This window comes from Panthera onca, chromosome X, assembly GCF_046562875.1.
Source record: "Panthera onca isolate mPanOnc1 chromosome X, mPanOnc1 haplotype 2, whole genome shotgun sequence".
NCBI classification, from domain to species: domain Eukaryota; kingdom Metazoa; phylum Chordata; class Mammalia; order Carnivora; family Felidae; genus Panthera; species Panthera onca.
In genome coordinates, this window is record NC_138357.1 from 88753723 (window position 1) to 88775110 (window position 21388).

At 41.0% G+C, this 21388-nt stretch overlaps 1 protein-coding gene across 6 annotated transcripts in view; it reads right to left on the minus strand.

Annotated features, from left to right (window-relative positions):
* JADE3 (jade family PHD finger 3) overlaps positions 1–21388 on the minus strand; it is a 134228-nt gene that overhangs the window by 84223 nt on the left and 28617 nt on the right. Inside the window, exon 1 of one of the 6 annotated variants that reach the window (XM_081793183.1) lies at positions 5226–5295. The exons of the other annotated variants lie outside the window; for them this stretch is intronic. The gene's annotated coding sequence lies outside the window, so the exon portion shown is untranslated. Of the gene's footprint in view, positions 1–5225; positions 5296–21388 lie in introns of those variants that run through there. 6 annotated transcript variants of the gene reach the window in all.

Sequence of the window (21388 nt, forward strand, 5' to 3'; positions counted from 1 at the left end):
ACTATAAAAAATCAAAAGTGCCAAAATTACTCCTAAGTTATTCATATGCAGTGATTTGAAATATCAGTAATTCACAGGAGACTAGTAAAAAGTTCTTAGCTTATTTACTGTTTTTCCCAGGTTCTGAATTCAGAATCCCATATTCTGTCTTCAACAGCTGACAGCATTACAACCACCTAAAACAGGTTCAGAAGGTTCTGTTGCATATGGTATAAGTGATGCCCTATTTTTTGCATGGACCTGTCTCAGAAGTAAAGCCGAGAAGGAACTGAGTCTCACAGGTTCACTCTTACAGGGCTCATCAAGTAATTCGATAAAGATGTGATGAAAGAACTTGGGCTGGAATTTGGGGCACCTGGGTGTTCGCTCAAATTTCTAGTCCGTTACACCATACCATTTTTATTACAGTGGCTTTGTAGTAAATTTTAATCTAGTAAAACAAACTCTCCTCACAAAATTTCCTGATGATTCTTGGGCATTTGTTCTTTCCAAAATGCAAATCTGATCATGATACTCCTTAGTGTAAAACCCTTCCATTGTTCCCCAGTGCTCACAGATTTCCTTGTAGGCCCTCGTAGGGCTATAATTTAGTGGAGTGGGGAGTACAAGTTTAGGGCCAAAGCTGACTGCTCAAAAGGAGAGGAGAGTCCGTGATGCCACCAGAGAGCCCCTTTCCCTGCCCCGGTTCCTCATCAGGCTCATTCTTTCCTTTAAGTAAGTGCTGAACAAATATTTAACAACAGTTTTGCAAGGGTGCTAAATCAGGGTCCCCAAGACCACCTCCAACTTCTGTTATTTGCTAGGAGGACTCACAGAACCCAGGATATAATCACACTCTCGGCTATAATTTACTACAGTGAAAGGACACAAAGCAAAATCAGCAAAGGGCAAATGCACACTGGATGAAATACAAGGGAGATCAGGCACAAGCTTTTAAGAGTCCTCTCCCGGTGGAGTTACACAAGGATGCACTTAATCTCCCTAGCAACGAGTTGTGACAACACATGTGAAATGCTGTCCACTAAGGAAGCTCAGTAGGGCCTCAGTGCCCAGGGTTTTTAATTTTTTTTTCATGTTTATTTATTTTTGAGAGAGGGAGACACAGAATCTGAAGTAGGCTCCAGGCTCTGAGCTGTCAGCACAGAGCCTGATGCAGGGCTTGAACCCACGAACCGTGAGATCATGACCTAAGCCAAAATCAGATGCTTAACTGACTGAGCCACCCAGTGTGCCCAGGGTTTCGAATGGAGGCTGGTCACATATGCACCCTCTGACTGGCAAATACACACATTCCAGACTCCAAGAAGGAAAGCAGGTGTTCAGCAGAAATCACATTGTTTGTATAAACAGTGCAGGCACAATTTGGGGCCACAAGGAGTTCTGGGAATGATGGGAACCCTCCTGAAAATCAAGTTCCCAGATGCCCACCAAGGGACAACCTTGTAAGCAGGCCTTTCAAAGCCAGATCTGCTAGGGTACTTTGTTGCACAGATGCCAATCATTAGCCTGGGCAGGTACCAACAAATCCTGTCCAGACCTTGACCGGGGGGGGGGGAAATCATGAGAGTTCTCTGATCAAGATACTATGGGAACAGGAATGGAGAAATCCCTACCCTCTCCCAGTGGCAAAAAGGGGGCAATGAGGACTGCTTTCTGGGAGAGGCAATGACTGAGCCAGGTCTGGACACATGACAAATACTGTGGTGTGTCTATATTTAAAACCCAACCAGGAGGGTGATCTTGGCTAGTTAATTAACTAAACTGTATCTTAGGAAATGAGTTGCCCACATGGACCAAGGCTATTAATCACTTTGATTCCCTGCTTAAACTGTATGGCTTCCAAACCTCTCGCAAGCCATGTGGCCTTGCCCTGCAACCTACTTCGCCAGCCCCACCTGTGCCTCTCTACCCCTTCACTCTCTGTGATCTAACTATCCTGGCCTCATTTCAGTGCCTGGAATATGCTTCTATTTCCAAGGTTCTGTACATACTATTCACCCCCCTACCCGGCCATATTGTTCGTCATTGCCCTACCTACTTCACACATCTACTCCTCACGTTAGGTTTCAATCCAAACACCACCTCCTCAGGGCAGCCTTCGCTCACCTGCCCCAGAGTACATCAGAAACTCTGTCATTTACTTTCCTGCACCAGTAACTTTTCCTCTATCACTGTGAGCACATCAAAGTCCATTTTTTACACTTATACACTTCAAGAAGGCAGAGACTGTGCCTGTGTTGTTCAATTGATAACCTCTGAGCCTAACATGATACCTATCACATAGTGGGCACTCAGTAAACGTATGAAAGAGGAATGAATGAGGGCTCACTCTCAGTCCATGTGGTCTGGGTGAGGGCACCTCTATCCCTCCCTCTTTAACAAATACACACCTTCTGGGTCTAAGGCACATGACCAAGGCTGTACCAACAAGCGATCCAAGGGTTTTGACAGAAGCACTGGGAAAGAGGCATTGTATATGCTGCAGACAGCCCGCCTGAGAGTGAAACTAACTCAGAGGAAAGCAAAGGTGAGAGAAGGAGATTCAGGGCTATGATGAGCGTGAGGATATAGCCATTCCTAAAGGCTATTCTTTTGCCAGTGAACTTTTTGTTTCTTGGGTTAACTCTGAGTTGGGTTTCTGACACGTCACTAAGAATCCTAACACAAAAATAATAACTGAAATCAGACATGCAGTTGATCCCAAAGAACAACAGAAAGACCATCAGCAAGGCTCACTTGAGCTACTAGCCTAGGGAATCTTCACAGTTCCTTAAACTACCAACAAGTTTGGGGTGCCTGGGTGGCTCAGCTGGTTGAGCATGTGCCTTTGGCTTAGGTCATGACCTCAGTTTGTGAGTTCAAGCCCTGCATGGGGCTTGCTGCTGTCAGCACAGAGCCCGCTTTGGGTCTTCTGTTCCCTGTTCCCCCTCTCTCTCCAACCTGCTCCCACTTGCACACTCTCTCTCAAAAATAAATAAAACATTAAAAAACTAAAACAAACAAAAACCACCCAAAACCATGAACAGGTTTGGTTCTGGTGGTGCAGGGTGGGAAAAGACACCCTGACTGGGGAGTAGAGCACAGGCATCCTGGGTAGTCATAGTCCTAAAAACCGCCTTGTTCCTCTCCTCTGGGCTAAAAAATGATTTCCAGCTATGACAGCAGAATCACTTCCTCTCATCTAAGAAAGCTTACAGAAACCAGACCTCCCAACAGACTGGATAGAGACAAAAATCTCCCTTATTTTCAGAGGCATGGAGTATAATCATTATAAATAAAGTGTGAATCTCACTCCAAACTGAATTCTAGACCAAATTAATAAAGCATTAGTTGGATAAGCATTTGAAAAAGAAAAAGTCACTACCAGCTAGCTCAGGTTCTTCAAAATCACAACACACTCAACTTACTCTAGACTCCTTTCTGTTCCAGTCACTTGACTGATTTATTGAGATAAATATTTATAAGTACAGTGTATATGGAGGTAGCTCACAAAGGCCATCAGGATTTTCCAGTTGGTAAGATGAAGAATGTAGGCTGCAGACAGACCTGAAAGGTGTCTTGTGGTGGGACACAGAGCTACCTATGCCTTTGGCCCTGTGCTGATCAAAACTCTGATCAGTAATGTACATGAACCTATGGTTACTGATCTACGAGGGGTAACACTGATTAAAGGGGAGGATTCAAAAGCTAATATGATTAAAAAAAAAACAGGATGAAATTTAACTAGAACGTATGTAAAGCCAATGTAATTTTAAAAACCTTATTTCCTCTTTTTTTTAAGAGAGGGAGAGTGGGGAGCACAGCGAGGGGGGGAGAGAGAGAATCTTTTTTAAAGTTTATTTATTTTTGAGAGAGTGCGTGCATGCAAGCATGCAAGAGGGGCAGAGACAGAGAGGGAGAGAGAGAATCCCAAGCTGTGAGCGCAGAGCCTGATGCGGGGCTTGATCCATGAACAGTGAGATATGATCCCGAGCCAAATTCAAGAGTTGGACGCTTAACCAACTGAGCCACCCAGGCACCCTGAGAGAAAGAGAATCTTAAGCAGGCTCCACGCTCAGCATGGAGCCTGATGTGGAGCTCAATCCCACGACCCTGGGATCGTGACCTGAGCTGAAATCACAAGTCTGACGCTCAACTGACTGAGCCACCCAGGCGTCCCTAAAAGCCCTATTTCCTAAATGTAGGATGCCAGCAAATACCACACAGGGTGATGCAGTTATACAATTTGGGCTAAATTTGGAAATATACCATCTACCTCAGTTGGCTAACAAGTAACAACCAAGTTTCTGTGTATTACAGAGAAACAACAACTAACAAAAGTGAATCCAGAGAAGAGAACCAAGATTAGAAAAAGGTTTGGGAATCATGTCACACAAATGACAGTTGAAAGGGTGAGGATGTAAATTGGTACAGCCATTTTGGATAGCAAAGACAGAATCCTATAAAACTGAAAATATCTATACCTTGTGACCCAGCAATCCCATTTCTAGGTACATATACTGGAGAAATGCTCACAAACTTACATCACCAATATAAAATTATTGATAAAAGAAAAATTCAGGAAGTATTTAGGCTTCTGTCAATAGGAGAGTGGCCAGACAGAATAAGGTCAATTCACACTCTGGGATACTTTGCAGCAGCTAAAAACAATGATATAGGTCTAGTTATCAACCAGGATGGGCTAAGTTTGCCAAAGTAACAAAAGGAATCTAAAATATGAGGGGCTTAACAAAACCCAAGTCTATTTATTCCTCATGCTACATGTTTAAAGTGAGCCTGCAGAAAAGCTAAATGTAGTTATTCTCAGACCCGGGCTGAAAAAGGCCCCATCTCTATTTGCCAAGGGCATGAAATCTCTTAAAATTTGCATTTGGAAGTATACCCATTACTTTTGTTGACGTTTCATTGACCAAGTTAGCAAGTCACAAACCAAGTTAGCAAATTAGCAAGTCACATGGCCACACCGAACTTCAAATGGGGCAGGAATTACAATCCCACCTTATGCCCAGAAGGCAGACAGACAAAAATACTATGTTACATAGAATGACTAATATAATATATAGTATGGAAAGATTATACAAATATATACAAATAACATGGAAAGAGTAATACAAAATAAATGAAAAGGTTTAAGACATTTTGCTGTGTGAACACACATTCATAATATCACCATTTATGTAAATTAAAACAGATCTAAAACAAATCTATATGTTGTTTATACATACCTATATATGCATGACACTGAGGAAGGAGGAGGATGACACTGGAAGAGATGATCAAAGGGAAATAATTATTTCTGTAATGTTTTAATGTCTCTATTTAAGAAAAAAATACGATAAAATCTTAATTGTTGATAATTGTGGTTGGTGGAGAGTTGAGTGTTCATTATATTATTGTTTGAATCTTTCCATTGCATTAGAATCCTTGAAATAAGAAGCTGTTGAAAAGAACCAGGAATATTTTGGCCTGAGAAGACCACAGGTGGGAAACAGGGGGATGGCAAGTAGGAAAATAGATGGCTTTAATGATTTTGGACAAAGGAGATCTGCTCTGTGCGGCTACGAAGGGGAGAGCTGGGTACAATGGTGAGAGTTCCTAGGAGGCAGATCTTGGCTTGGGAATAAAGAACGACTTATCATGGAAAGAGGACTGAGTAGCTTCAAAAATGTATGGAGGAAAAATACATACTCTTTGTTGGGGAGGGGTAAGTGATCAAGAGTCAGCCTGACTGACAGAATATTGTGGAGAGGATTCCAGCATTGGGAAGGTATCTGGATTTGGTGATCTCCATGGTCCTTCCACTTCTCAGATTCCATCAACCCGGGACCAGAACCTCCCAGTTTAGAGCTCACAGGCTCTGGAAAATGCAGCAAAATTTTCCCAAGACAAGCTTTAAAAAATAATGCAACAATCTGAATTCAGTAGAGCATTTAATGGTGTTACCCAGGAATATTTCACAATCAATAAGGATTAATTCATTTAATTGGGCCTGAAAATTAATATAGGCAAGGGGTTACAAAAATTATTCTGGCCTTGAATAAAGCTACCTTTAACTCTCATGCCTGGTCAACCTTATGCACATAATTAAATCAGTATTATTTGTTGAACTGTTGCCTATTTAATCACTGCTTCTGTGACTTATCAGTTGTTCTCCCAGTACCAAAGTCAAATTGCTCCCACAGCTAAAGAGATCTCCACAGAAACATTCCACTGAAATAAATATTACTTGGTAAAATCAAAGAGTAAGAATAACGAGTGTTTTCTTTTTAACTAGCTGCTTTGGCTACTGCCAAAGAAAAAACAAAAGTCTTAGCAGTGGAAAACGAGTATCATTGACCTGTCCTTGTGCGGGGAGGGTCAGTCTGGCATAAAAACAGTGGGGTCAGAACTCAGGCAGCTCCCTGTGGCTGCCTTGCTCCCAGTCCAAGAAGGTAAGAAATTTCAGTGGTAGTAAATGAGACAACATAATGTACCTGAGGATTTTCTTTCCAAAAGGTAACGTTATCTTTTGTACCAACAAGTTTTTATCTGTACATGGTGAATATATGCCCAGAAGATTATAAACTGAGTAGCCTTTACATGCCTGGAATCTGATGGCTCTGAATAAGACACCAGGGAAGCCCACTGTGGTTTTTAAGGAATGTGTTTCCACCATAAAAATATTGAAAGCATGCTGCAACAAAAAAACCATGTGCTTTCTGTCCATGTATTTTTGCCCACTTAGGATTTCCTACCTGCAGCGATTCTGTACCACGTAACTAACAATAGGAAATACTTTCATAAAAGTATTGTTATTTAGTAGTTTCTTCCTATTAAATTTCAAGATTAACAAACCAAACCAAACCAAACCAAACCACAGCTCAAAAGGTTCTTATATATTCCCAAATTAATGAGTTAGTGTGGTTTGAATACTACCTTCTTTCTAGACCCATATTCCTGGCTGTGCTGGAGCTTCATGTGGCCCGCCCCACAACCCCCAGAAATATGGCATGAAAGAAAAATCTGTAATATGTTGGAAAAGCAGCTGGCTAGACCACCACAATGCCTTGCAGAGACTCAGGTCTGGCCCTAATCTATCAGCAAAAGCTGATTACTCACCCACCACCTCCCTAGCCTAGCTTCTCCATCCGTCAAGTGCAAGCACTTACATCCTAAGATGCCACAGGGAAGTGTATTTATCCTTGGAAGACAGTGTCTGGTGATAAAATGCAAGACTATAATGCTAGGAAGGAGTGTGGCTGGCGGAAACCAGAGACAAACAGGGGAGGAAGGAGGAGAAAGGGCTTGATGAATGAAATCCTGGGGGCAAAGGTTACTGGAAAACAGCAGGACAGAAGTAAGAGAATGTGACAGAGAGGCAGGGCCAAGGAAAACAACGAGGTCAATGATATGCTATATGAGGACAAAGAACTGTGCTTCCGGGTGAGATTACCACATATGCCTTCAGAAAAGTGGCTTTGGTTTTCAGGCCTTATGTATTCTGCCCAATAACGCAGCTCCTCTGCTTACCCTTAGAAACTTGTCTACTTAATTATACCAAAAGCCACATGTCTAAAACTATTATTTCAGAGATATAAACACTTTGGGGAAGAAGGGAACCAATCCAAAACATCACTTACAATAGCAGTTAAGACTTGTGGCTCCAGGTAAGATGGAATAAACATACTCAATTTTCTGTCCACTGAATGCAACTATAAAATTTGTAGAGAATGTGGCAGCTATTAGAGAACTCATTAAAGTATATATCAGCAGGTAGATCAGGGAAGAATACCAGAATGCAAAGTACAACTGAACTAGTGATGGTTTTACCACTTTTTTAACCTCCAGTACTCTCTGGCCTGAACCCAACACAACAAAACTTAAAAGTGAGTGAACACTGTGGTTAGAGCACATGTTCTGATGCAAGGTGGTTTTTTTTGTTTTTTTTGTTTTTTTTTTTTTGAAACAGGAACTACTATAACTCAGAGAAACTAGGGGGAAATCCCCTGGTTTTTTTTTTTTTCTCCTTTTCCTCTCTTCTCCATACCCAGAAAATCTCATGGTAGAGGCTGCAGCAATGAAATTAACTGGCAAAGGAAGGCCTAGGACTTAAAACTCTCAAGGGAAAGGAAACTTACATTCCATTCAGTAGAGTTATAGCTCCAAAAGGGCAAAACCAAATCCCATTGTTTTTTTTCTCACTTTCTCTCTTTCTCTGTCTGCCTGCCCCTTGTGTTCCAGAGGCTGGGCATCATGAAAGTAGGTGGTTTCTGACTGGAGGACCAAAAAGGAAAGCTCTAGGAAACCAGAAAGTACCATGAAAATAACAAAGAGAGAAGAGCTCAGGAAAGCAAACCCATAAAGCTGCTTATGAACAATTTGGTATATGTGCTGCCGAAGCGAGCACATGCTTATGAACAATTTGGATCACCCCCACCCACACATATGTGGACTTGATCCTAATTATCATGTCAAAGACTTTGAGAACTTAGCTAACAGAGGAACACTCAGGTCCCAGATTGACCAGTGGGTGTCACACACGGTACAGATATGAATAGCACTGCAAAGGACCTGAATTCTAACACTGGAACTACAGTCTACAGAAAGGGAGTTGGAATTTGCACCCTGAACCTAACCAGGTCAACTGACTGCTGAAACAAATACAGCAACATTCTCCATTGGAATGAAACAAGATCCAGAATCTAATAACATAATCTTCAAAATGTCCAGGATAAAACCCCCAATTACTTGCTATACAAAGGACCACAAAAAATGCCAACTCACATGGGAAAAGACAATCAATAGATGCTAACAATGAGATGTAACAAATGCTGAAATTATCTAACAAGTATGTTAAAGCAGCTATTATAAAAAATGCTCAAATAAGCAATCACCAAACTTGAACACTCGTGAAAGCAAGTTAAAATACAAAGTACTGGCAAAGCAAAGAGAAGATATAAAGGATAATCAAATTGAAACTTTAGAAATGAAAAATTAAAAAAAACCAAAATAAAAAATTCACTGGGAGGACACAATAGGAGAATGGAGGAGGCAGTGAACTTGAGATAGGTAATGAAATTAGCCAATCTAAATAATAGAAAAAAGATGGTGGTGGGGTGAGGAAACCTCAGGGACCTGCAGGATAACAATAAAGGATCTAACATTTGTGTAATTGGAATCCAATACAGAGAAGAAAATGAGTGTGATGCTGGAAAAATATTTGAAGAAAAAATAGCTGAGAATTGCCAAGAAACTGACAGAACGCTAAACATAACACAAAGAAATCCACATGTAGACACATCATAATCAAACTGCTGAAAACTAAAGACAAAGAACTGACGAAATAGATAATTCAACACTAACAGAGAGTTTAACACCCACTCTTGATAATGGAACAACTAGAAAGAAAATCGGCAAGAATGTAGAAAACTTACACAACACTACCGAAAAATTGAGCTGGCATTTACAAAATACTCCTACCAAGATGAACAACATACGTATATGTTTTTCAGGTATACATGGAATATTCTCCAGGAATTGCTGGTGGGACTATAAAATGGTTCAACCACCTTGGAAAACAGTTGGTCAATGTTAAGCAGAAATTTAGTATACAACCCAGCAATTCTACTCCTAGGAATATACCCCAAATAAAAGAAAATACGTCTAACACAAGGGCATGTACATGATTGTTCACACCAGCATTACTCATGAGAACCCAAAACTAGAAATACCCCAAATGTCCATCCACAGCGAATAATCATAATGTGGTATATACGTATAATGTAATATTATTCAACAAAAAAAAGGAATGAATTATTGATACATGGCACAACCATGGATGAACCTCAAAAACATTATGCTACATGAAAGCCAGACACAGAAGACCATATAGTATATGATTTTATTTACATGAAGTATCCACAAAAGGCAAATCTAGAGAGAAAGAAAGTAGATTAGTGGTTGCCTAGGCCTGCAGGGAGGGGTTGGAGAGATGGCAAATGGGCACAAAGAATTCTCCTGGAGTGATGGAAATACTCTAAAACTGGATTATGAAGATGGTTACAGAACTTGGTAAATTTACTAAAAAGCACTGAATTGTATATTTAAACATGTGAATTTTGTTGTATGTAAATTATACCTTAATAAAATGGTCATTTTAAGAATTTTTTAAGTTTATTTTATTTTATTTATTTTTAGAGAGAGGGAGAGCTCCTGCACGTGTATCAGGTGGGGAAACGGGGGAGGGGCAGAGAGGGAGGGAGAAAGAATCCCAAGCAGGCTCCCTGCTGACAGCACAGCACTGGGCAGGGTGGGGCAGCTCAAACTCAGGAACTGTGAGATCATGACATGACCTGGGCAGAAATCAAGAGTCAGACGCTTAACCAACTAAGCCACCCTGGTGCCCCAAGAACGTTATATAAATGAAATCATACAGTATATAAACTTTTGAGATTGGCTTTTTTTTTTCATTCAGCACAATGCTCCTGGGATCCATCCAAGTTGTTCCACGTATCAGTAGTTCATTCTTTTTATTCCACTATATGTATGTACCACAGTATGTCTAACCATTCACCCACCGAAAGCTATGGGGGTTGTTTCCAGTTTGGGGTTATTACAAATAAAGCTGCTATGAACATTCCTGAATAGGTTTTTGTGTGGAAAGGATACTCTTAAGAGAGTGAAAAGATTCTCTCAGACTAGAATGGACTCATTTCCAGGCTATATAAATAACTTTAATAAATTAATCAGAAGACAGACAACTCAACAGAAAAATGGCAGAAGTCTCAAACAGGTTCTTTACAAGTAGATATTCAACCAGAAATAAACTATGAAAAGATGTTCAACACTATTAGTTATCAGGGAAATACAAATTAAAATAACAATTAGGGGGCGCCTGGGTGGCTCAGTTGGTTAAGCCTCCGACTTCGGCTCAGGTCATGATCTCGCGGTCCGTGAGTTCGAGCCCCACGTCGGGCTCTGTGCTGACGGCTCAGAGCCTGGAGCCCGTTTCAGATTCTGTGTCTCCCTCTCTCTCTGACCCTCCCCCGTTCATGCTCTGTCTCTCTCTGTCTCAAAAATAAATAAACATTAAAAAAAATAATAAAATAAAATAAAATAACAATTAGACTTCCAAAAAACCCCAAAATGTCCATCAGCAGAAGAACAGATGAACAAATTCTGGTACATTCATACAATGAAATACTCAGCAATAACATAGGATGGGCCACTGATAAATACGACATCATGGCTGAATCTCAAAACCATTATGTTGAACAAAAGAAGCCAAAAATGATCCAGACACAAGAATACATACTGTATAACTTTATGTACATGAGGGGCAATAACAGGCAAAACTAGTCTAGGGTGACAGAAACCTGAATAGTGGTTGCCTCTGGTTGTAGAATACTGTCTGAAAAGAAACATGATGGTATTTTCTGGGGTGACAGAAATCATCTCTATCTTCACTGGAGTGTGGGTTACGTGGGTATATACATTTGTCACAACTCAAACTGTACTCTTTAAAATCCTTGCGTTTTACCGCATGTAAATTATACTTCAATAAAAAAGAAATAAGTAAGCCATAATGAAATACCACTAGTATCCATTAGAATGGCTAACATTCAAAACCTCTACAACGCAAGTGTTGGCAAATGTGGCCAAACGGTACCTCTTGTATACTGCTGGTGAGACTGTAAATTAGTTTAAATGCTTTGGAAACCTGTTTGGCAATATCTACTGAGGCTCAACATATGCATACCTTATGACCCAGCTCTTAGTTATGTGTCTAACAGAAATGTACACATTTGTCCCTCGAAAGATGTGCAAGGACATTCAGATGAGCACTGTATGTAGTAGCCCCAAATTGGAAAAAACCTTGTAGTTTACTGATCACAAGATATATATACACACATATCCTTCACCTACGCAAAGGGTAAAAATAGGATTCATCTACAGCAACAGAATTAAGTATGGTGGTAAACCAGTAACCTCTGGGGTAGAAGGAAGGGGTAGTCATTGCCAGGAAGTAGGAAGGGGACCTCTGCTGTGCTGGCAATATTTTTCTTTTTTTTTTTTAATAGATATCCTCATTTTTTTAAATGTATGTTTATTTTTGAGAGAGAGAGAGAGAGAGCAAGCGAGAGCGAGTGGGGGAGGGGCAAAGAGGAGACACAGAATCTGAAACAGGTTCCAGGCTCTGAGCTGACTGCCAGCACAGAGCCCGACCCAGGGCTCGAACTCACAAAGCAGGAGATCATGACCTGAGCCGAAGTCAGACGCTCAACCAAACGAGCCACCCAGACAGCCCGCAATGTTTTCTTGACCGAGGCACTGGTTAAATGGGTATATTCATGTTGAAATTATCAACGGAGTTGTACACTTATGACTTGTTCACTTTTTCTTCAGGTACGTTGTACTTCCACATACATTTTGGATTCTGTCCCTTATGTCATATGCACGCACACTCAATGTCTTCGCTCTTTGTCCACTACCACGACCACTACCCCCTTTATCCTTCTTTAGCGTGTGCACTTCTCTTACTCTCTGCATTCTTGTCTGCTGAACTATCAATAATACTGGGTACTTAACCTAAATCTTTGTTGCCAGTGATGGGATCATGTAAAGGCAAAACCACAGTGAGAAAAGAGAGCCCACAAAATAACTGCAGGGAGAACACAGGCATCCTTTCTTCACACAGGCAGGGTTTTAGAAGTTAGCATTAAAGAAGCTAGACCTGGTCTATCCACAGAGGAGAAACTATCCTTTAAATAGAAGGATTGGTTCATTTGCCCACATAACTCTCTCAACTCCATGGTGAATGACATCATCTTAATAGCTTCAAGTTGACCATGGTGGGAATGTCTACATCACAGAAATCAGTAAGCTACAAATCACAGCACTGATTTATAGACAAAGTTATAGACACAGAGTGGCATTCCTTTATGTGACCCTTCCTGTATAGAAATCTTTCCAAAGGCACTTTCACATACTTTAGCAATCATCAGAGCTGCAAAATAGTGTAAAGGGGGCAAAAAGGCTGTCCAGGAATTGATTCTTAACCCACAGTGTAAGATTTGGACTTAGGGATGTTAATCTTAAAAACACCCACAGGCTGATTTAACTTTCACATTACCTTTAATTTCACAGAATGTTATTTGTTAATTTATACATGCTACAAATTTATGTACAAGATACTACATCACACTTGGTACCGCAGATACAGGAACAGGTAAACTGCAAGGTCTGTAATTTTGAGGAGCTCAGGGCTCTGGTGGATGGATAAAGAGGACAGGAAAACAAATGACCACAACCTAGAGCGATAAGTCTTATAAGAAGGGAAGGCTCCAAATTTCCTAGGGGCATCGAAGGATAGTTACTAAGAGAGGGCGTGGAGGCTCCATGTTGGAAGTGACACCTTATCAGGACATGGACCAACCAAACAGCATGGTACTTCTTGGGATTTTAGAGATGAGCAAAATGCAGGTGTTTGCTCTGAGAAAAAGACTAGTTGAAAACACACTTGGAAGTGACTGGACACATATGAGGGCAAACCCTGTTACTGCCTGTACAGGGGACCAAAAAGCTCATCAACACTCAAACCTCTAAACAAACTAATCTAGGAGTGGAATGGATGCAAAGAAGAAGTGAATTTGACTTTATTTCAGGGAAGCAGGTTTGGAATATGATTACAATTTAGTAAAAACAAACAATTTTATTTGATACTCCACTTAGGATGGACTGTGAGAATAAAAGGGAGATCGGTCTGAAGGATCAAAAAAAGGAGAGTCCCACAGTCGGAATTTCCCATCCAAGCACGGCCCAGAGGCAGATGGAGGTCATGTCCAAGTACCCATCCCTCTTGGCTGAGGGACAGGAATACCAGTTTCAGAAAAAGACCAAAAGGAGCTCTCATGCTGATGACATCAAACATGAGAATCACATCGCTAAGGTCCCTGGACCAAGTCTACCCTTAACAAGATGACTTGGCCTCCCACACAACTCTCCCAAAGAGACAGAGATAGTATCAGTGGTGTGGTGATAAATGTTTAACATTAGGCTTGGGGTGGGGTGTGCTGTGATTTGTAGCTTACTGATTTCTGTGATGTAGACATTCCCACCATGGTCAACTTGAAGCTATTAAGATGATGTCCTTCACCATGGAGTTTGAGAGTGATATATACAACTAGATCTTTCAATCTGGTGTGAGGTAGCTACATCACACAAAAATGCAATCAGTGAAATTTTCACTATATATCAATAAATTGCTACCTTGGCTTACACAGATCAGATTTCAAGAGCTACGTGACCTCAAGTCCATCTTTAAGTAGGGGTTCATCCTCCATATGAGCAAGATTGGGTTTTGGAGTACCCCAAGTGGAAAGCCAGCCCTGGACTAAGATAAATTCTCCAAGGTGAAAGGCATATCACACATGCCTTTCATGGCATGGAAAGGCACAACATGCTGAAAACAAAGTAAAATGAACAAACAGACAAAAAAAATCCTGTAAGCAATTCTGTATATTATACTACAGACTGGTATGAAAGACTGGTGAGCAGTGAGTTTGGAGAGCCAAACTATGAATAGATTGTAAAGAGAGGCATGGGGAGCTATACTTATGGGGGGCACCCTTTTCTGTGGTAGATGCTTCACATAATTTAATTCATTTAGTCATACCTATTCACATATTATCCATTTATTAAAAAAAAAAAAAGAGCCTCAGTAAGAGATCAGGGAGCTGAGATTTGAACCCGTGGACTGATTGCCACAGCCATACCTCCCTGCTATGTCATGCTACTTCCGTGGGAAGGTTGGGTGACGTAAGAATGCCCCTTCCTCAATCCTGCCCAGTGCCCCTCAAGTCCTCTACATTTACCTGAATGCCCAAAAAAGAGACTTTGGAATTTTTCTTTCAGGCCCAGCTAGAAAATTCTACCATATCCCTTTGGGATCCATTTCAACAATTGCTAGAAATGCTTCCATCTTTTCCTAAGCCCATCATAGCAATACAGTCCTTATATTATTTTTAGTACTCATAACTAGCCACTACCAAATTTTGTTTAAAATGTTTTAAGTACTGAAAGGGCACCCTCTTAATCTTCTCTTTTGCAGAGTTAGTGATCATAATCTTTTACCTGCTACTCTAAAGTCTTGCATCCCAACTCTTTTTATCATTCTTCATGTTTTTCCAAACCAGACACTCGTCTAAAAAGGCATGGCTACTGGTGAATACCATGAGGTTACACAGCAGCTCTCGTATTCTGTGCATACACATATCTATCCAATTATTAGAAACACTATTGATGGCGGAAAAGGAGTTCTCAAAAAAGGAGTAAGAATGATTAAGATGGTTAAGAACTTTTTAAATAAAATGATTTAATCCTTACTAATAAATACGAACATGGTCGGAAGAAAGAAACAAATATAAAACTTACTGACATGCAAAAGACACCATTAGAGTGACTACAGGAATTAGAAATATAACAAAAATCAAGTGTAAATTTGATAGTCTTTTGAAGCCTATGATTGATTCTGTCCCCTTCACTACTGCCTACCCTAAGCATCTACTGTATAAATTATTTAGACAGGAGAAAGGTGACTATAATTGATAGTGATTTACGGAGACATGTGAAATACCCCATGATGACTTGCGGACCTAACCATGAACACTCTGCTGGAGGCTGAAAGTCCAGCAGAGGCCAACGAAACCAAGAACCATGCAATTTGGATATAAACAAGCCGATAGGATACCAAGGCCTGAGGACATCTAGATTACACAATATTAAATGTGTGTGTGTGGAATGAGGGTTAGATTTTGTCTTGACTGGACTGCCAATCTCACCTTAAACACAGGGAAACAAAATTTCAGAAGTGTTCAAAATTTTCTTCCTTTGATCCCTTTTACCTGGTTGATCTCTCCTGGTCATTTAAAATTCAGCACAGACTTCACCTCTTATCAGAAGCCTCACTTAACTTCCTCTCCTACTCCCAAGCTGTGTAAATGCCCCTTCTAACCTCTACCATAATATTTACCCCCTATAATTACCTGATTACTTGCACATGTCTCCCACTGGACTCTAAATTCCTGGAAGGCAAGGAGTGTGTCATGTCCTCTCTTTGTATGCCTAGTACCTAGCCCAGTATGTGATGCCCAACAGCTCAGTGAGCATTTTTTAATGGAACTGGGTGGTGTCATTTGCCCAAGGTCACAGATGCTGTACAGCAAAGGAAGGGTAGGCCCCAGGTCATCTCTCTCTTCATCTAGGAAGCTTTCCATTGTATAAAGTACTTAAAGAGTCACTCATGAAGAAGTCAAACATGATTCCAGAAAATGTATTCTAGGGACAGACATTTTATTGATCTCTGAAGGACCAGCAAATGTGAATGGTCTAAATAAACCAATCAAAAGGTGGAGATTAGCAGAGTGTGTTAAAGAATACGATCCATTTATATGCTATCTACCACAACTTACTTAAAATATAAGGAATTAAGTAGGCTGGAAGTAAAAAAAAAATGGAGGAAAAAATAAGATGCAAAACATTACTCAAAAGAAAGCAGGAGTGGGTATATTAATATCAATAAAAAGAAAATTCCACAGATGGAGAATATTAAATAATGATAGAAAGGCCAATCTACCAAGATATAGCAATCCTAAATATGTATGAACCAAAAAACAAACAAAACAAAACAAAACATCAGCTGTAAAATATGTGAAGCAAAACTGGTTGAACTGAAAGGTAAGACGTACAAATCCACAGTTATAGTTGGAGACTTCAACACTGTTTTCTCAACAATAGAGCCAATAGACAAAATCAGCAAGGAGACAGCACTCAACACAATCAACCAACCAACAGGATTTAACTGACACTTGTAGAACACTGCATCCAGCAACAGTAGACTACAGCCTTTTCAAGTACCCACATAACATATAAAAAGACTATAGCTTGGGCCACGAAACAAACTTAAACACATTCAATAGGATTGGTATCATATGGAGTGTGTCCTCTGACCACAATGGAATAAACACAGAAATCAATAGCAGAAAGATAACAGGAAAATCTCCACACATTTGGAAACTAAATTATGTACTTCTAAATAAGCCATGGGTCACAGGGGAAGTCTCAAGGGAAATTTTAAAAATACACTGAACTGGGGCGCCTGGGTGGCGCAGTCGGTTGAGCGTCCGACTTCAGCCAGGTCACGATCTCGCGGTCCGTGAGTTCGAGCCCCGCGTCAGGCTCTGGGCTGATGGCTCGGAGCCTGGAGCCTGTTTCCGATTCTGTGTCTCCCTCTCTCTCTGCCCCTCCCCTGTTCATGCTCTGTCTCTCTCTGTCCCAAAAATAAATAAAAAACGTTGAAAAAAAAATTAAAAAAAAAAAAATACACTGAACTGAATGAAAATGAAAATACCACAACATACCCAAATTTGTGAGGCACAGGTAAAGCAGTACTGAGAGGCAAATATATGGCACTAAATGCTTACGTTAGAAAAGAAGAAAGTCTTGGGGCGTCTGGGCAGCTCAGTCGGTCCAATTCTTGATTTCAGTTCAGGTGATGATCTCACACTTTGTGAGTTCAAGCCCCACGTCCAGCTCTGTGCTGATGGCGTGGAGCCTGCTTGGGATTCTCTGTCTGTCTGTCTGTCTCTCTCTCTCTCTCAAAAATAGATACACATTAAAGTTACTGATTTAAAAAAAAGAAGAGATGAAAGCCTCAAATCAGTAATCTAAGCTCCTACCTCCAGAAACTAGAAAAAGGAGGATAACAATCCTTGGAATAGGATACAAAAGTAGATGAAGATTTGAGAAGAACAAAAGTTAACTTCTATGAAGTACTAACACTGGATAGGTAGGTCAACCACTTAGGCCTGAAGTGGGCAGAGGTAGTACCTGGCAGAATACGTGGGCAGGAAGACAACCAAACTAATGCCAATATCTCAGATGAATATAGGAGCTGGCATAGTTTAGGGAAAGGTAGAAATTAAGCTCTGGGCTTCCTACAGCAGCTGACCAGCTTTAAACATCTCAAGGAGACAGAGGAATAGAAATGTATGCACCAGAGGACATATATTATCAACACAGACACATAAACCCACAGAGGGGCCCCACTTGAGCAGCTGATTAACGTACCAGTGGGATTCTCGCCTGTCAGGACATGCCTAGGAGCAGCCTATCTTACCAGGAACTAGGTTCTTGAGGGGACAAGGACACTCCTAGTAAAGAAGGTAGTCCCGGGAGAAGACAATAGCTCACCAACCTGACCTCGTGGTCCCCCAAAGTATGAGGGAGTAACAATTCAGAAAATGGCTGTGAAGCATGTAACTCAGGTTTATCTAAAAGCTCAGCTTTCAAGGACTTGATTAAGAATCCCAGTCAGAGACGGGCTTTCCAAAGAAACCTAAACAAGCTGACCTGCAACCCCTACAGGCACGGAAGCTCTAGCTAGAGCAGGAGGACAAGAGAGTCAAGAGCCTCAGCACAGACATCAGTGCCCTTAACTCATCCAGTGAGTACTGGATGAGTGGGTCACCCACATGGGCAGAATCAGGCATTGTTGTATTAGCAACACTGGGGGCTGTGCAAACACATGAGAACAGCCTCAAGGGACTGAAAGCACTAGCAGCCCAGCAAGGATCCTGACCCAGAGGTCACCAAATGTGCGAGAAGGAGGCAGATGACACTTGGAGCTCTAGAATACCCAGTCAGGAAAACATAGCAGATACCTCCAGGATAAGCTAGCTGTATCTGAAGACTGCCCTGGAAGCTGAAAAACTGTAAGAGAGCTAGCAAAAGTCTATGGAGTGACTATTATCCAGACTCTGGTTTCACCTCCAGGATGGTATGGCCCATAGTATTTAGGACAGCTATATTTCATGGTGGTAATAGATCCAAGAGTGAATATAGTTATAGAACACACACACACATACATACAGAATACATATACATGTACAGCACAAAGAGATGTTTATTTTCCTGTCACCTAAAAGGTAAATTTCCAAATCAAGAGAATAATGTTTTTACCCTAAAAATCAACGTGAATAGTACATTTAAAATTAGTTGTTTCTAGGAACTCTGCGATAGGCAACTCAAGAAGCTTAAATTTCAAAGGGCAACAAAAGTTAACTTGGGCCTAAAGACATCTTTAAGTGCATGCACAGTACAAATGTGGCTCATCTGGTCCTTGAGATGGAGGGAAGAGGGTGGAAGAAATAGGCCATGGACATCTCAATAGACTTCTGATGCCAGCTGGCAAGGCAGATACGCAGGTGAGAGGAAAGGCCAACTATAGGGTAGGGGTGAAGGGCGCCTGGGTGGCTCAGTCGGGTAAGCATCCAAATTCAGCTCAGGTCATGATCTCACGGTTCGGTTCGTGAGTCAAGCAACATGTCGGGCTCTGTGCTGACAGCTCGGAGCCTGGAGCCTGCTTCGGATTCTGTGTCTGCCTCTCTCTGCCCCTCCCCTGCTTGCGCTCTGTCTCTCCCTCAAAAATAAATAAACATTAAAAAATGTATAGGGTAGGGGTGAGGGGCAAGGGCAGGCTCTGCTCCTGGTCAGAGCTGGGATTTCCTCTACATTAAATTTTTTTTTAACATTTATTTAGTTTTTAGAGAGAGAGAGAGAGAGACAGAGCATGAGCAGGGGAGGGGCAGAGAGAGAGAGGGAGACACAGAATCCGAAGCAGGCTCCAGGCTCTGAGGCATCAGCACAGAGTCTGACTCAGGGCTCGAACTCACCAACCGCGAGATCATGACCTGAGCTGAAGTTGGACGCTTAACCGACTGAGCCACCCAGGCACCCCCCCCCCCTCTACATTTAAAAGTGACTAGACATGGGGCACCTGGGTGGTTCAGTCAGTTAAGTGTTCAACTTTGATCTCTGCTCAGATAATGGTCTCACAGTTCAGAAGATCAAGCCCTATGCCGGGCTCTGTGTTGACAGTGCGGAGCCTGCTAGGGATTTTCTCTCTCCTCCTCTCTCTGCCCCTCCCTCGTTTGCTTGCTCTTGGCTCACTCTGAATGAATGAATGAATGAATGAATGAATGAATGAATGAATATTTTAAAAAGTCACCAGACATTTCCTCTCACTAGTCACAGAAAAACAGCCTCACAAAAGAAGTCTACAGAAAGTCAACTAGGTAATTAGACTTGTAAAAAGCTCAACTCAGAAGCAGGAAAACAAAATTTAAATAACAGCCTTTATCTCTTCTACACAAGAAAACTTCCCTAAGCCCCTCACAATTGGGTGTCAAGTGACTCCAAATGAAAATCTTCTTCAAATAGGAGCCTGGGTTGCTCTGTCTGTTAAGTGCTGACTTTGGCTCAGGTCATGATCTCATGGTTTGTGGGTTCGAGTGCCACGTCGGCTCTGTGCTGACAGCTCAGAGCCTGAAGCCTGCTTTGGATTCTGTGTCTCCCTCTCTCTCTGCCCCTCTCCCACTTGTACTCTGTCTCTCTCTCTCTCAAAAATAAATAAATGTTAAAAAAATTTTTTTAAATCTTCAAGTAACTAGATAGAAACAGTTCTGGCTTTTCTTCCAATCAATTTCTCCTGATTTGATTAGTTGATTGACTGATTGCCCTTTATTTTTTTCCAATTTCTCCTAATTTGATTGATTGACCTTTATTTTTTCCCTCAGCTTTACAGAAGTATAACTGACAAATAAAATGGCAATATTTAAAGTATGCAATGTGATGATTTGATATATATTGTGAAAGGGCTCCAACCAAATTAACACATCCATTACCTCACATACTTTTTTTTCTTTTTGTGGTGAAAACATTTCAGTTCCACTCTCTTAGCAGCTTTCAAATATGTAATGCAGTATTGTTAACTACAGTCACCATGCTGTACATTAGATCCCCAGAGTTTATTTATCTTACAACTGGAAATTTATACCCTTTTACCAAATTCTGCCCATTTCCTCCATTCCTCAGTTCTTGGCAACCACTATTCTACTGTTTCTAGTTTAACTTAAAAAAAAATCACATATATAAGTGACACCATGCAGTATTTGTCTTTTTCTGTCTGGCTTATTTCACTTAGCATAATATCCTCCAGGTCATCTGTGTTGTCACAAATGGCAGGATTTCCTGAAGAGCTAACTTTAAAAGTACAGACAATGTGAAATATTGCTCTAGAACTAAAAATACTTAATATCTGTTAAAAAGACAAGTGCAATGCTCATTTAGTAACTCTTAACTTCTACTTATACCTAAGACACTTATCCAAAGAGCAAAGTTTGAATTCTGGCTACCCTTTTCACAGCTCAGATCACTGACATTCTAACTCAACTGACTTAGACATTATTCTAAACCGGGAGATAGCAAACTTTTTCTGTAAAGGGACAGAGAGTAAATATTTTTTGCTTTGCAGGTCATTCGGTCTGTGTCGTAATTATTCAATCCTGCCACC